Source organism: Pteropus medius, unplaced genomic scaffold (assembly GCF_902729225.1).
Source record: "Pteropus medius unplaced genomic scaffold, Ma_sr-lr_union100, whole genome shotgun sequence".
Classification (NCBI taxonomy): Eukaryota; Metazoa; Chordata; class Mammalia; order Chiroptera; family Pteropodidae; genus Pteropus; species Pteropus medius.
In genome coordinates this window covers 7736186-7745367 of record NW_024348304.1, presented here as the reverse complement: position 1 = coordinate 7745367, position 9182 = coordinate 7736186, and positions in this window count along the sequence as shown.

Sequence of the window (9182 nt, the reverse complement as noted above, 5' to 3'; positions counted from 1 at the left end):
TCCAGGCTTCTGTGTGGGTTCTGGGAGTGGATAGAAAGGTCAATGGATTCCCCAGCATGGTCTCCTTCAACCTGACCATTACATGACCTTTTTCAGCGTTACGCGTTGGTTTTACTCTGGACTAGGACAAAGCCAGTGCTTCTTGTTCAATGACATGAATTCGATTTGAGTGGTTAGCTCTGGGATTCCTCCATTTTCCCACTCATGTCCTAATATGGCTTTGAATTCCACTTTTTTACATGCCGCAGATTAATAATAGGCAGTGAACGCTGATCTTAATTCTAGAATCAAGCAGACATAAACGTGTCATTTATAGAGAGAAAAGAAAAATATGATGAAATCTTTAGGGAGGACATCGCTGACCCTTCCTCTCTTTCCTCGACCTTAGCCCTTAGATATTCTGTACACTATGTGGCCATCCATGCATAGAGTGTTCGTTTATGCTCTACAAAATGTTTATCTTCTGTCTAAATTTTTAAATGTCTACTGTCAGTCCCTATATACATTTCACATATGGATCAGTTTATCTTTAAAACCTATGTTCCTGTGACAAGAGGCAATGCTACTTAAGTTATAACCTTTGGAATCGTATCTCCAATGCCTTTAATGCTCAACAGTTATTAATTTCTATAAATTTTACTTCCAAAATTTCTCTCCATGTCATATAATGTTCTTAGGGATTGTTGTTGCTATCCTGTTCTAGCCACTATGTCATCTACATTACAGCAACAGCCTCACATTGGTCTGCCAGGACCTAGTGGTTATCTCAAACCCACCATTCGAACCATCCTTTACCTAGTTGCCAAAGTAATTACAAACTGTAAGTCCAACCATCTCAATCTTTTGTTTAAACCCTTAAATTGTTTTCATTTCAGTCAAAGCTTCTTACCATGGATTTACAAGTTTCTCATGATTTAGAACCAGTTTAGGTACATTTCTGGAATATTTTCATTATGATTAAAGTGCCATGTTCATTATGATCTAGCTTACCTCTTTATCTTAAGAAAGCTATTTTCTCCACACACTCACCTCCTGTTCAGTAACCATCCATCAGTTTAAGTTTTCCTTCCTTGGAATCACCTTTTCTGACCTCCAGTTCACTCAGTTTGGAATATTTCATGTGTAAATTTATGGAATCTTAGGACCAAGTCCATACTTCTAAAAGGGAACTCACCTCATTTGGCAATTTCTTATTTACTTTTCCTCTTCTCCAAACAGAATCTTTAACAGAGAGCGAACATATTCAGTCACATTCAGGAGAGAAAAGAAGGAATGGATGAAGCCAGGAAGGAAGAAAGGCAGAAAATGAGAAAAGGAGGAAGTTAAATAAAAAGAATGACTAAAGGAAAAGAGATTAAGAAAGTGGTGTTTTAATCAAATAAGTATTTAACTGAGCTATTAAGCTGTGCTTCATTTGTAGGATTAGCAACAGTATCATCTTTAATAAAATAAACATATTTTTACCTTTCTCAATATGGCATGCTGGGAATGACCACCAATGACGTTTTTCAACATGTAAAAGTTATAAGCAGGTTTCTACTCTTTTTTATTCTTAATTCTTAAGATGTGTTAAATTAGACAGAATTCATTGGAAGGAAAAAAAAAAAAACACTATACCAGGCGATAAAATTATACTTATAATAGAAAAATAGAAAACAATCTATTTGATATATTTTCCTTAGTAACGCTACAACCGTTTAACATTTTAAAACTTTATTTTAAGTGTAGTCAAGTATTTAATTGAACAGAGCTGATAAAATATTAAAACGTGATATGTTTGCTCATGTGTTCAATACTTTTAGTAATTCAATGAGATCAATAAGCAGGTTCTTCATTTACTGCATAATTCATTATAACAGAACGCTAATTTGAAAATCTTAGAGATAAAGTAATGATAGTCTATATAAACACATAAGTTAAATTACCTTGCTAATATGAAATTTAGAAGTTAGAACATAAGACACAAAGTACAGGAAAGCTAGAGTTAGAAAATAATGACGGGTCGTGATTTACAATTGGAGAAAAAAATTCTGGCAATATTCTTATTCTAATTTGTTTTCAAATTTAGATTTCAGGCCAGTTGTTTGAGATGAATAATTCTTTATTCACATAATACATATTGAATTTGTATAAAGATGAAAGATATTTGATATCAGTGCTTAGTAATTCTCTGTGATTAATGGGTGAATTTAACTTGAAAAGAAAATAGTAAATGAATCTCTTACAAATCAACATATTAGGCAAAACTGTCATTTAAAAATCATCATGGGCACTGTGGAAATGGAGATATAAATTCTGGAAAACTGAGATGTAATAGTGAACACTTTTTTATTCATCTTCAAGTGATATAAAACGAACCCGACGTGTTCTTAAGCAAATTGAGAATTTTGCAGAAACATCTCTCTCACCTTCTGCTTCTCTCCTGCCCTCTCTCCATCCATCACTGTGGTAATCCTTCTTTTCTTCCTCATCACTCTTCCCCTTCTCCATCCTCTTTTTTCTCTCACTACTCTCCTTTGTCATTTCTGGATGTTCCTTCTTTTTTTATGCAGACCCGCTTTTTCGACATGGCAGGGACCAGAACTACAAAACGCTCTAGCACCTTGTCCCTCTACTACCAAAAAAAGCACTGGTCGCTACCCTGGGAAAAGGTGCTGGTGTGTCCATTTTGAGTTAGATGACCATGCCCAGCGAAGCAGCCGAGATAGGGGAGAGAACGACTCTCTCAGCTTAGGTCAAATACTTACTTCCAGGACGGAAGATGCTAAGATGAGAAAAGCTCCCATTTAAGTAGGAAAATTTTCCAGATTTAGTAAGTGCTGTTTTTTTTTCAGGGAAAAAAAAATACTATATATATATATATATATATATATACACACACACACATATATATATACACATACATATATATATATATGTATGTATACACACACACACACACACACACACACACATATATATGAATGGCCTTTCAATGAGTTTTTCTGGATTATATAGGAAATAAAAGAGAAAAAGATAAACTTATGACATTTTTCTGAGGTGCAGAGCCATGTCAATAGATCAAGGGAAGAACCAAGGATACTTCTCTGTGAAGCGACCTAAAATTAGGTAGAATTAGTCAATACATCCCTTGAAAGCTTTTTATAAAACTACTTTCCTTCTTGTTCTCTTCAACTGTCTGAGTTCGCTTTACTTGACAGCAAACTACTCTACTTTGGCAAATCTCCTTTCTGGCATTCATAGGGGAGTTACAATCGAACAGCAGAAGGCCATGCCCAATCCTGTTGTACGTGAGAGTGAAAGCAAATGAAAAGGCTTGCCAGGGCATAATGCCTCAAAAAGCCATTTCTGGTCTGGGATTTAGCCCAGAGTAGGAGTGGCTATTTAGGCCGTTGGTTTGCCCACTTTAATCTCATGACTCATGATGATATCAATATTCTCCTAATGCCTTAAGTTTAGATCCACATATTCATTCCCATTTCCCCCCAATAAATTTCATATTATCAACGCTGAAAACATTTGGGGGGTTTTATAATTTTCTAGATCTTATACGTACATTGTCTCATTACCTTATTTTTAATTGTTACACTGGATCTGTTACTTATTTTTAGTCTTATTTTTTAAAAAAGAAAACACAGAAAGAAGGTTAAAGAAATTTCCCAGAGTCACATAACTAGTAAGTGTGCTTGAGCTTTGGCCACAGCTATGACCAGTGCTATGGCCCTTGTTCTTTACATTTCGTCAACTAAAGATTCAAATACTTCTCGAATGTATTGCTATTGTCCTCTGCCACTGCTCTAAATCAAGTTCTTTTTACGCAACGTTTGGATATCCCTTTAAGTATGCCGTCTGTCTCAAGCCTCTCCTTACATCAGTCTCTCCTGCAGATCCCCTTCATATCATAGTCCTTCCACGTCACTGAAAAGTGTCACTTATTCTGAAAAACCTGTACCAAATGAGATCATTTACATACCTCTTTCCCATATGTTCCTGTTGATAGGTATCCAACGTATCCTTCAATGGAATAAACACTGGTTGTTAATTACAGTTGTAATCAAATCCAAATAACCCTCAATTCTACTCTATTTAACTAAATGAGCACTTATTTAAGACCCCTTTTGATTCTCAGCCTCTTTGTACTGCTTGCTATGTGTCAGTCAGAAATTGCTAGCTCTTCTCCTCAGCTCCTCTAGACTTCACTTGACATGCCTCATGCCATCTAAGGTCTTCATATTTATCCTTTCTGTTACTGTGTGGCCATGTTACTTGTTACTTGAAGTTAGGGACTGTGTCTTAAACCTTTTGTATACTGAAGAAGATCTAGCAATTGCCTAGAATACAGATCCTCTAATAAAAACCTTACTTTTTTTAGTCGTTTGCAATCTTCTAGGTAAAATTATAGGTGATTTCCCAGTAGGAATAAAATATCCTCAAGTGAGTGAGCATTTTCGTTTTCTAAGGTTTTACCACATACCTGCTCAATATATTGTTTTTAATTGCAAGGAATGAGAAAGATGAATTCAACTGGAGGAAGAAGGCTGTGATAGAATAGAGGATGTCTGCACTAGATGTAAAGGAAGAGTAAAATAGAACACATTCCTAGAAGGAGAGGAAGAAATTAGGAGGATAGTTGTTGGGAAGTCATATAATCAGACAAAATCCCATCCTTCATGAAAAATCCTAGCAACCGAGATGTTACATAATTTGTATAGAAAGGCAAGAGATTGTGTACTGATCCACTTCTGGAAATAATTTGGGAGGCAACCACTAAGCAGGTATTCCCAAATTAAGCCAAAGAGGGGCTAAAATAAACTAAAAATGACAGTATGACATGACAAGCTGAGAGAGGACCAGAACATTATTTCAGAAGGTATTACAATTTCTATTTATCAGGAAAATGATCCTCAAATTTCCAGCATGCATCAAGTCTGAGTTGAGATCCACAGATTTGTCATGCAAGAGGAGAAATGGCTTTGCCCTCTAGAGTGATGAAGGATGGACATTGTAAGCCAGACTCTCAAGTAGAGGACATGGCTGAAACTCAAGAAGAGTCTGCTGAGTCCATGTGATTAAAACTAGGTTTGGCAGGGAGAAGCACTGGGCGTTCACCCAACAGGGGAATGGAAAATTTCATCAGTGGTCCTCCTGACAGAGACAAGTATAAGTGATTCGGAGACCACTGAAGCCAACAATCTTGCAGCCGAATCTAACTCAAGGGCAAAGGAAAAAACTCTGTGATATATTACGGAGTCTCATCATCTATCCAGCGGTTATAGAAATTTCCTCTCACACTCTAATGTCTTCTGGAACGGAGAAAGGTAGGAGGAGGTGGTTATAAAGAGACTGGTCAAAACTGAGAAAAACTGCCTCAACTAAGGACAGATCAAGATACCTTAACTGGAAAGTTGAAGAAACCTCTTACTCCGATAATTGGAAAGAAGAGAGATTCTTGAGAGTAGAGAATTTAAAGAATGTGTAAAAAATAAAAAGTATTTTTTTTTATCTCTATGTAAGTAAAGATTGCTAAAATTTCGATCTCATTGCAGTTTAAATCAAAAAGGTTCTAATCCAAAACTGGAGAAGAAAAGTGTGAATAGATCTTTTGGCAGAGACCGTATGCATCTACCCTGATATCTACCCTTCTCTACTATCATTAGAAATAAAAGCTCCTAAATATTTTAGCTAAACACATAATAATTCCAAGTGAATATTGCAGTTTCTAGCAACCCTCTTACCAGGAGATGTGACAGCAAAATATGTGAATTGTTGAGTGACATCTTCTGGGAAAAATTTCTTAACCTTCACCATTCTAGGAAAGAGTTGATCGCCATTTACCATCTGCCTTTGATAGACCTTTTGAATTTTTTAGTCATTTTATGAATGTGCAGTAAAGTAAAAATAAAGAAGTAGGAAAAAGATAACTTTTCAAAAATTAATTAAAAATACATATGATATACTAAGATAAAATAATATTGAATGTCAACTCTAATTGGAAAGGAAACCTTTTTGAAAAAGAAATATTTGGTAGTAAATGCACAGACACAAAAAAAAATAAATATAGTAAAACTCTTCGTATTAAGTAAGTTTTAGAGCATAAACATCATAAAGACTGAAAGAACACAAGCATTCTTCCTTACGGCAAAAGAGAATTTTATACCAATAAGGAATATGTCCATGTTTTTAATGCTGTTCTGCCACCCAATGAAATGATAAAGTCAATACTAAATTACACTAAAAAAAAAAAAAACCTGTCTTTTTTATTAAAAATATCCTTTGCTTGGCTCCAATTTCCTTTTCCTTTCCTCTTTGTGATTTAATGAATGAGCAGAAAATTCAAATGTAAATCAAAGATTTTATTTGTTCATTTTTAAGATTACACTAATGTCAAAATGATGAGAACTGGTGAATAATAATTATCGTGGAAAGTTAAATTTATTGTAAACCCCCTGACAAATTTTTTAATAAGTGAAAATTCTATCAGTATGTTCATTGTCATCTCCAAAATAGTGCCAGTTCATTCAAATTGGACTATGGTTGTTACAATATGATTTAAAAAAATCCCTCGATTTTTTTTATGCTTTTCTAAGTCTGGACACTGCATTATCTATATTTGTTTCATGGTTGAATATGAATAAAACATTAGAAACTAAGTTATATATCCAGGTAAAGTAAAATTGGCTTGACCTCTTGTAAATATCATCAAATCTGGCAGAAATACACATTTTCTTTATTTCCAAACTAGAGGGTGGTTTCTTTTGAAATGAACAGGTCAAGAAGCAATTTGTATGCATTTTAAAAAATGAATATAGGAAACTGCAAAGACTAAAGAAAGCATGTAGGTCAGGTTAATGGTCCTTTGCTTCTCACGCCCTGACTGAAATCTATAAATGCTAAAATATTTTTAGGTTATTTTCTCTGCACAAATTTCAAACATTTGAAAGCCTGACATAGAAATGCTATTTTGTACTACTTTTTTCTAAACACTCGGCCCAATTTTTCTTTTGGTGTTAACACATCCAAGGAGTTTTGTAAACACCGGTTTTATGACTGTGAGGGCTTAGAGAAAGATAATTAGAATGATGAAGTATACAAAAATTTGGGGGGATGAAATGAAAAATAAAATGAACTTTTCTTAAAGAGAGGAAATAACCATAATCATCACATATTTTTCTTTAATTGATAACATTTTATCTTAGCACTTTTAGCACAAATTGAGATTAAAGGTAAAATTTACAAATAAGTTATGATTTTGAGTTTTCATGTTTGGATTATTCATATCTATTACCTGAAAAATACTTGAAACCAATATCATTCTCTCATTTTTTAAAATAAGTCTACTTCTAAACAGACTCTACAGTTTGAATTAATTTATTGGAAATTAAAGGCATAGCAACAAACAGAGAAGACAATAACAACATTCTCAGTTCTACTCTGACCTTTATCTTTCAAAACAGTAACTCTCCAAAATTGCTGAAAGGTTAACTAATCTCTTGAAAGGTCACCTGTCTTTAAACTAGCTACAGTATATAAATGCTTTTCTGGTATCCTGGAGCAATTCATCAATAACTCATTAAAATAGCACTGTTTCTTTCTTGAAATTTTTACTTGCTTGCAAGGCTATTTCCTCTTGGTCCTTATAACATTTAATGCATGTTATAATTTATGAAAATATGATTATATAAGACTATTATAGTGCTATTCAGTTAATTAAAACTATTTATTAAGTACATAGTATTTGCCAGGCACAAGTCCAGTTGCTAAGAAAAAAGCCAAAAATAAGTCACAGATCAGTGGGAATGTTTGTTCTACTGTGTGTTTAGGCATAGCGAGTATGGTGTGTATCGGCATGTGATATTTAAGCCAGTATAATGTCCCATAAAATCATTTGAAAGATCATACACTTACTTTAATACTGCTGTAATAGATTCTACCATTTTCAAAACTGGTATTCTCGAACTCATTTGGGAGTCTATAATCTTTTTTCTTTTCTTAATATCCTTAAGTTAAATATGAATTAATGTAAAAATGTATCCTTGGTGATACAATTGGATATGTTAACATGACCAAAAGGCATTAAAAGTTAATGGATTGAGTAAGGTGACTATAGTAGGGGCTTCTATTTCAGATGAGGATAGGATTCTAATGTGATGACACAAAATTTGCTTCTATGTTCTACAAGTTGATCCAGAAGATAGTTTTTGTTGTTATTATTCTGAAGAGAATAAGAAATGTTTTATATAATCTTCGTTTATTGTTCAAAATGAATCTCACTAAAGTCCATTTATATGCATTAGAATTAACCATTATCTACTCATTAGTTAAGGCCCAGTATGTCATTCCACTGAGAATGGCAACATTATGCTTCCAGAACAAAGATCTCTTTCTGCCAAAGAAATAGCAATTGTCACACCTTTTGGATGAGCAATGGCAGTTGATAATAAAAGTACGAAAACAGTTCATAAATCCATTTTATTTAAAAACGTTCTCATTTTGGTCATTTGTTAAATTCATGTTTTTCAAACTATAAATTTGACATATATTATTTAGTTTTTCCCCAGTAAAAAAGATTATAAAACAAAAAATTCACCAATAAATATCAGTGTGTCACATGTAGTAGAGCCAAAAAATGCTTTAGAAAACTTGTGTTTCAACTATTTCAGTGTTCTCTATATGTTTAAATATACTAGGTTGCAATGTAAATTGCATTTCTTATAAAATGTATATTTTTTAAATTTGAAAGACACTGAATTCGAACATTAAATGAAACAGTCTGAAAAGATCAATATGAAATAATATCTAATTTTCACAAATACACATTAATTCTACATCTCTTAACTTTTGCTGAAGATAGCTGAAGCTTTAGAATTCATTGAATTGGAGATATAAAAATCCATGTTGACTTGAAAAGAGAATACGGAGTTGTGACTGAATTTGTAAGAAAAAAGAAAAACAAATGAAAGTCATTTAAAGCTACTTACCTACGCGGACATTCCAAACATAAGAGTTTATTCTGTAACAGACAACTTAGATACACAACCATGAGATAAAATAATATAGTTTATTCAGAAAAATCATTTACAATTATAGCGATGTTAGCTATCTAACAAAACTGTTTTAAATGAATTTTACATATCACGTCTAAGCTTTTAAACTTTCCAATTCAGTGAGAGAAATTGAGACAA